The sequence below is a fragment of the Gymnoscopelus microlampas genome (genome assembly GCF_963454915.1).
Source record: "Gymnoscopelus microlampas genome assembly, chromosome: 16".
Lineage (NCBI taxonomy): Eukaryota > Metazoa > Chordata > Actinopteri > Myctophiformes > Myctophidae > Gymnoscopelus > Gymnoscopelus microlampas.
Window position 1 is genome coordinate 25,970,522 of NC_139953.1, and position 8,157 is coordinate 25,978,678.

Genomic DNA, 8,157 nt, shown 5'->3' on the forward strand with positions numbered 1-8,157 from the left:
GCAGGGTGCCAAAACCCTTCACATGCTCTCTTCTGACCCTCAGCCCAACCCTCCCCTTCCAACTGTTATCTACTACACCATTATACTTGGCAGAAGTGCCAACAGACTACACATCCAGTCTGTTGGACCTGTTGTGTAGGACAGGTCGATTTTTAAAGAAGGGTACCCCTGGAGAAAATGTATGTGCCCTGATCTAAAATGCCATGACCCTCCCTTTGACAAAAAAAAAAATCAATGACCCTCCCCAAGTGATTAAAACAGGGTCCCCACACATTTTTAGCAATGAATTTCCAAAACTTTTCCAGAATATTTAGCCCAATTTCCAGGCCTATAAAACAATCATTCAGAGCAATAATGTGTCTCTTACTCCTATGTACAATGCCCAAAGATAGGCAGTGTAGCAAAAATAAAGCATAGAATATAAAATAGTACAATTTCATTCAACATTTCGTGCAAAATTAGGGCATAGTGACCCTGCGAGCGAAAATAGGAGGGGTGGACGACATCGTCGCTCGCGGTAGGTCAGGACGGTCTCGAGATTTCATCGCCCGCTCGCTTCGCGTCACGTCACATCACGTCGCATCGCTGGCAGTGTGGATGGGGTGTTACACAGCCCGTTCTGCGAAAAACTACTTATGTTACATATTTCGTGTAATGTTAATATACATGTTTATGAAAATGTTTTGTATTAAAAAAAATCAATAGCCAAAAACAATGCATAACCAAATATTTTTCCAGGACCCTTGATAAATTCCAGGACCTTTGATCAATTCCAAACCTTTTACAATACTGGATTTTTTAATCAAAATATTTCCAGGAATTTCATGACCGTGGGGACCCCCCACCCATAGGAGTGTCACGATATATTGTCCCACGATATAGCCTATTGTGGTATTAAAATGTGACGATAGCTATTGTCAAGATGTCATACTGTATCGTAATATTTAAGGGTTCGAGCCCTATCAGGCTCGAAGCCTTATTGCATTCCTTGGCTTTCGTGTTCTTCCGCCGTTTTTTCAGTTCTGGCCTAACCGTGTGGTCACTTTTTACGAAACTCTGCAATATGGTAGAGGGCTATGCCAAACAGCCAAGGCCCGAAACTCAAAACCATTGGCCAAAGGGTGGCGCTGTAGCTGTAGCACTCAATTGAAAATGCCAACTTTGAACAGGTACAACTCATGCCCTGTTTGACCTACAGCCATGAAACTTCGATACACACATGCGTCTCCTCATGCCTAACAACTTTCACACTCTGACTTTTCACCTCTGACCTTTAGATCTCCCACCATTTTGAATTATATGAAAAGCAGTTAAAATCAAACTCCTCCTGGTATTTTTGAGCAATCTGCACGAAACGTTTTACACATGAACTTTGGACCTATACCAACAGATTTATGGGAATGGATTTTTTCTAAGTGAAAACGTTAAGCTTTTATGACGCCAATGAATATTGCAGTTTTATGACAATTATTCATCTGCCCCTAACACATACATGCAGACTCACATTTGTTTGAAACTTTGCAGTAATGTAGAGGGTCATTCCAAATATCACTGAAACCAATCTTACTCCAATTGGTCAAAGGGGGGCGCTATAGCAATTTTTTGAAAATGCAAACTTTAAACAGGCAAAATCATGCCTCTTTTGAAATGTTTTTTTGAGAGTAGTTGTTTTTTATGTATGACATACTTTCTTGTGAAAATAGCCGATCTACAATCTCACAACTTTTCAGATAGCATCGCGTTGTGAGCTTGTAGATCGACTATTTTCACTAGATTCCATTCCGAGGAGACAAAAAAAAACTTTATTGGTAAATGTTTTGTGAACCAGTGATCTAGAGTAGTTAGCGAAACAGAGGCTTGGTTCATAACGGACGGAAAAACCTATAGATATCAACAGACACCATCAGGGAGGCCATATCTCTAGCTCAATGAGAAGAGAGGCAGCCTGTGAATCCATAGGTCGCTGATACGATCCCTGTTCCCAACAATGCGTTGAGGTGATCATCATTTGTAATTCTTAGTTTTACAAATAGTGTTTCTTGAGGTTAGGTCGTTGTTTTACTGATGTTAAGGTTAGTGAGGGTGGGTGTAGAAAAGAGTCATCTAGTCATCAACCTTACCCCTATTCCCATGGATTGGATCCACCCCTCTCACCTGCTCTCACTCATCACCAATCACACCTGTCACAACTCATTAGTGGCCTGGTGGCTTTTTCTTTGAAATAATGTGTAGTTTTTCAAATATTTAACTTTAAGCGCCCAATGCCAAGTTATTGGCCATGGCCATTTAAAGGGTAGCAACATTAACAAACAAATGAGTCTATAGCTGTAACAATGCTCTATACACCAGGGAACCAGATTACTCATATGCTGTGTTGCTTTTGCCAGGATTCGATCCTATGACCTTGCGGTTCAGAGTCAATAGCTCTTCCAACTGAGCTACCCAGACACAAGAAACAATATACATTGTCATTTGATGAACTTGCAACTTTTACACTACAGATTTTTTTTTTTACTTCACACTCCTATTTAATCAAAAAATCTAAGCTGTGTGATATATACATTTTGAGTTAAGACCATTAATATCAACCCATTATTTTTCTTTATTTTTTGCCGGTGAAAGTAATAGGAGTTCTTACTGTATGGTGTATGATACGAAATGTAAAGCTTATCATGAACACAGTAATTATTAATCATGTCTTCCATCATATTCAAGATATTTTGGAGAGAAATTAAACAGACTCCAGTATGTGCGTGCGGGTTGGTTTTTTCATGACCCGCCCCGCCACGGAACCCAACCCGCCTCAGCCCACTCCGCGAACCCATATACTGTATAAATCTATGGCTCAAGCCGCCCCGCGACCCGCGGTGGGAAAAAAAGATTATCACATTCATAATAGCTCAGATTTATATAGCGCTCTTTTAAGTACCCAAAGTCACTTTAAATGTCACATACAGTAGCACAACATTGTCATGGGCTAAATAAACAAGCATGTTGTTCAAAATAGGGTGTTTTTGTTTTTTTTGCGTGAGAGCGGCTGACCCGCTCACCCGCAGCCCACATATAATTGCCTCTGAAATCCTGACTCGACCACCCGCGCCACGGGTTGACCCGCGGGTTACGGGTCGGCCCGCTCATCACTAGACTCCAGTCACTTTCAGTTTAAAGCACTGCAGAGGGGAGCTGATGCTCGTTGACGCTCGTTAATGTGACATTAAAGCAGTTATGCCACTCTCAAATAGGCCTACATCTTATCTAAGATTGTTTACATGGTATACTGTATCTGGTATTATAGATTGTTTTTGAGCTGTTGGAAATAACTAGGCTGCACTTGGTTCGTAAAGTCCAGATGACAAAAATATGAGGTTTGTGGAATTTATAGTTATGCAGTGTTATATTATATTATATTAGTGTCTATCTGTCCTCTGAAACAATGGGTTTATAGTTAGTGAGAACTTCACTTCTCCCTTAAGCTTGCACAAATGTATTTATTTGTGTGTACAAAGCACTTCGTAATTGTTTTTTAAAGTGCTTTATAATTGTTATTTTAAACTAAAGATGATGGCCAATGTTGATGATACATGAGAAAAGAACATTAATAATGTATCATATCGAAATGTTATAACCAACATCATGTATGTATCGTGAAATTAGTGTTATCTTGACACCTCTAACCCTCCCCATCAAATATAACAACATGACATTTAAAACTGATAATATGTCCGATGTTTTGCTTTCCACATTGATTAGACACCGGCTTCGAATGCTATCAATGCATTGAATGGGAGATTATCACGTTTTATCAGACAGAATGGGGCGAGTAGGTGAGGAGTAGGCGATACACGGACCTACCCGCGATTTGTCAGACCATTCATTGGGCGTAATCAGGAGCTACTGACCTACTTTGGAGGCGGAGCAGTCCCCACAACAATATTTACGATTCTGTGCCTATCGGTACATAACTCCAACGGCGCTGAGTAGGCTCAGGCGAGCGTCGCAGGCTCTAGCTCGCCTGAGACTGCGCGCCTCCGTCATGGTCCGAAACCAAAACAACCAAAACCAAAACCGAAACTGAACTATTTAAGTCATCTCCGTCGGTAGGTCAGTATGTCTTGATAACACCCAATGAATGGTCTGATAAATCGCGGGTAGGTAAGTAGGTCGCCTACTTCGCCCATTCAATGGTCTGATAAAACGTGATAATCTCCCATTCAATGCATTGATAGCATCCGAATCAGGTGGATTAGAACAGTACTGTAGTCAGTCTTGCTAAATGCACAGTGTAGTGTCTGTAGTGGTAGCAGAATGGACAGTGTTCTAAACTTACATGTGGGAAACCCATTGAATCCCATAATTATTAACTACGGTGACTACACTGTTGCCTACATCATGGGTTTTCAACTGGTGGTCCGTCAAGGTATTGCATGTGGTCCCTGACCATGCATTTAGTAATGTAGGAAAGTGAAGATTTGTATTATATTTTATCGATGGTGGATACTGTTTAATGTGTGTGACAAAAGAAAGGAAATTCAACTCAAGGATGACAGTTTTACACACGCACACAGCAAGTATTTAAGGGAGGTTTTAGTACATCAAGGTAAATACAGGCTTTTATTTGGACATCCAACTTCCAAGTAACTGAAAACACTGATGCGTCATCATACATCAAATAAAAGCCTGTATTTACCTTGATGTACGCTGACAACATTGATGCGTCACATCAAATAAAAGCCTGTATTTACCTTGATGTACTAAAATCTCCCTTAAATACTTCCACAGAAATGGGAGTTAGAATTTCAAGGGAATCTGTACCGGTTTACCTGGTTGAGTCATCATTAGTAGGAAATGTGCCCATATCAATCACATGTGCTTGCTTGTACTTGTGCAATTCGAAAATGGCCCCTGTCTAAGTCTTAACAATTAGACCACTTCAACACCTGTTGAAGTGTTGCTTAATTGTACAACCACCATCGTTAAGACGCTGAATTGATTTGACTGGGTCGTTCACACTTGCTGTGCGTTGATGGCTTGTTAACAACCGTCATTGATTCTAAATAGACCAAGGTGTTACTGGAATAGAGAGGGGTCATTGACCACTGTTCTGCTGTACTAAAAATGTATATAAAAACGGACTATTTTATCAATTCAAAATTGCATGACCCTCCCTTGGATTCAAAGTAAAATTAGCTGACCCTCCCTTGTACAAAAATTAGAAAGGCATGACCCTCCCCCCTATTTTGCTCCAGTGACCCCCTTCTGTAAATTTCGACTGGTCGTGGTGGAGGGTGGCACCTAGTGGTTAATAAAAAAGAAAATAATTTTATAACATAGCATTACACAATGACCTCTCAAATCAGGACAGTACTAATCAAATCCCCTGGGTCCGGCAAAAATACATTGAAATCGGATGGAAAGGCAAAACATTGGCAATAAAAATGCAATAATAAAAAACAAAATAACAAAAGTAGGAGTATTGAGAAAATAAATATAATAAAATAAATAATTGAAGGCTACTTTAACCTGAAAAATAAGTACCTTTGAAAAGAAAACGTTCCCATTAAGATCATACAATTTATAACAGTGAAGAGACTTGTGTTACCTATTTCCCTCTGTAGCTACGAACCGTGGTTGGGAGCGTCTGGAAACGTGGCTCGTTTATCGTGGTAACCTTTATAGAATTAGTTCATACAACTTCTTGGTAGAGAACGGGTATCATTTATTACTGACGGTCAGGCAGGAACATACAGGTTATACTTTTCAACGGATGCTTCTCTCTTTGTTATCTTTTCTGTTACAATATCTTTCTCCCGCTACTCACTCGCACCATATCACTTCCGTACCGGCACAACAACAGTTCGTCAACGTCATCACGTTTCACTCGAAGGCCCCACCCCCTTAAAGGCACAGGCCTGGCATATAACACTTGTTTTTGTGGGCAAAGAAAAGTGAAGATTCCCATCACCGGTAGATGTCACTATAGCAACATCATTTGAACCGATGACGTAATTTCTCTCAAAGATAAATGCCCAATAAGTCCCTCTCTCTGTCGCCGGGTGCAGTGGTGTGCGCCTGTAATCCAAATTACTGGGAGGCTGAGGCTGGCGGATCGTTTGAGCTCAGGAGTTCTGAGCTGCAGTGGACTATGTCGATCGGGTGTCCGCACTCAGTTCGGTATCGATATGGTGCTCCTGGGGGAGCCCGGGACCACCAGGTCGCCTAAGGAGGGGTGAACCGGCCCAGGCCGGAAACGGAGCAGGTCAAAGCCCCCGTGCCGCTCAGTAGTGGGTTCGCGCCTGTGAATAGACACTGTAGTGCAGCCTGAGTAATACAGCGAGACCCAGTCTTTTTAGGCTTTCTTTTTAACGTGCTTCTAAATGTTTCCCACGTGTACGGAGTTCCTGGTTTTCGATTTTTTGACATAGCCAACTCTCACATGTACATAAACGTTCAGGTTTCAAATATAAGGATGTTACAAGGCGATCCGTACCGCGATTAAGTACCCGTATCTCTCGTATTGTTCAATAAAAAGCATTATAATCCCTTCGCCGGCCATTTTTTTTTTTGGATAATGAAAGAAGGGAAAAGGAGAACAAATTTGAGAAAAAGGGAGGGAATGGATGCAATTTTAACTCAGCTTCATCTAAAATCCTGCTGCAAGCAATTATGCATCCGAATATTTTCAAAAAGCACTGAAATGTTAAAACTAGCGTTTCTAAGAAGGGGAAGTATGGATCCCAAGGTCGCCAGTTCAATCCCCGCTTTGACCAAAAGTCACCTGACACTAACAAGTGCTCATGCTGTGTTTTAGATCATTTTACACAATGACAAATGTGATGTGAAATGTAAAGAAGAGTAGAGGGCTGTCCCTCCACACCAAGAACGATAACTGTAAATGGTTCTACGGCTATAGAGTCTATACCAGTGGTTCTCAAAGTGGGGGTCCTTGAGGGAGTTCCAGGGGGTCCCCAGCGAAATGGATAGTTAGGAACCAAATGAACCCTTATGGGTCTGTAACTCTGAGAGTGTACAAATGGAACGGGTCCATTTGGTTCCATTTGTACACTCTCAGAGTTAAATTAACATTAATTTTACAACATTGTCCCAGAGAGTGGTCCCAGAAATGTCATTAAATGGGCGTCCGTAGCCTAATGCATGTCAAACTGGGGGTCCTTGAAATTAAAATGGTGAGAATCACTGCTAGAGCCGTAAATATCTGCTCTTATGGAGGTCCCTGGCATTACTTTTCCAATGGGGGTCCGTGGCCTAATATGTATCAATTTGGGGGTCCTTGACACGAAAAAGTTTGAGAACCCCTGGTCTATACCACAACTAATGGTAATGACAGTAGACAAGCACACTAAGCTTTGTACATTGCATTTGACCCATCACGTTCATGTACATTACATGAACGCGATGGGTCATTCCCACGTCCCCCCATGTCCATTGCCGCATTGACAATGCATTGGGTGCTTAAAGTTAAATATTTCAAAAACTACAAATCATTTAAAAGTAAAACATGGTGGAGAAACAATGCATTAGCCTATTAGGCCTATATATAAAACAACAGTAACAATAAACTGGTTGTATGCCTTTGATTTAAAGAAAGAAGCCACACTGATGTCATCAAAACAAACTGTAAGCCATACTGATATTCTACCATCAAATATTTGCAATAACCAAAAATGTCATAGGCTACTGTGATATCTTCATATGTTTAAAAATGCCATTCTACATTATGTCAGAAGTAAGCCATACTATACTATGTTGTTGAAAATAGTCCATATATGGTCATCAGAAATAATCTACTACACACGTTTAATAGATTGAAAGGCTCAGTAGTAGACCAGTGAGGCTGTATTGGTCTGTTTAGCACACTGAGGAGAGAGAGAGAGAGAGAGAGAGAGAGAGAGAGAGAGAGAGAGAGAGAGAGAGAGAGAGAGAGAGAGAGAGAGAGAGAGAGAGAGAGAGAGAGAGAGAGAGAGACAAGTATTACAATCATCTGTTGAATGATAGAAAGAAACCGACAGCAATCTGAGTTTCCATTTTTGTGCACGTTTGTACAAACACATTTGAACACATTGTGTTAAAATAGCAAACACAAAAAAATAAAAATAACTGAGAAGTATGCAGGTTTTTGATACATTTGTATTAAGATAC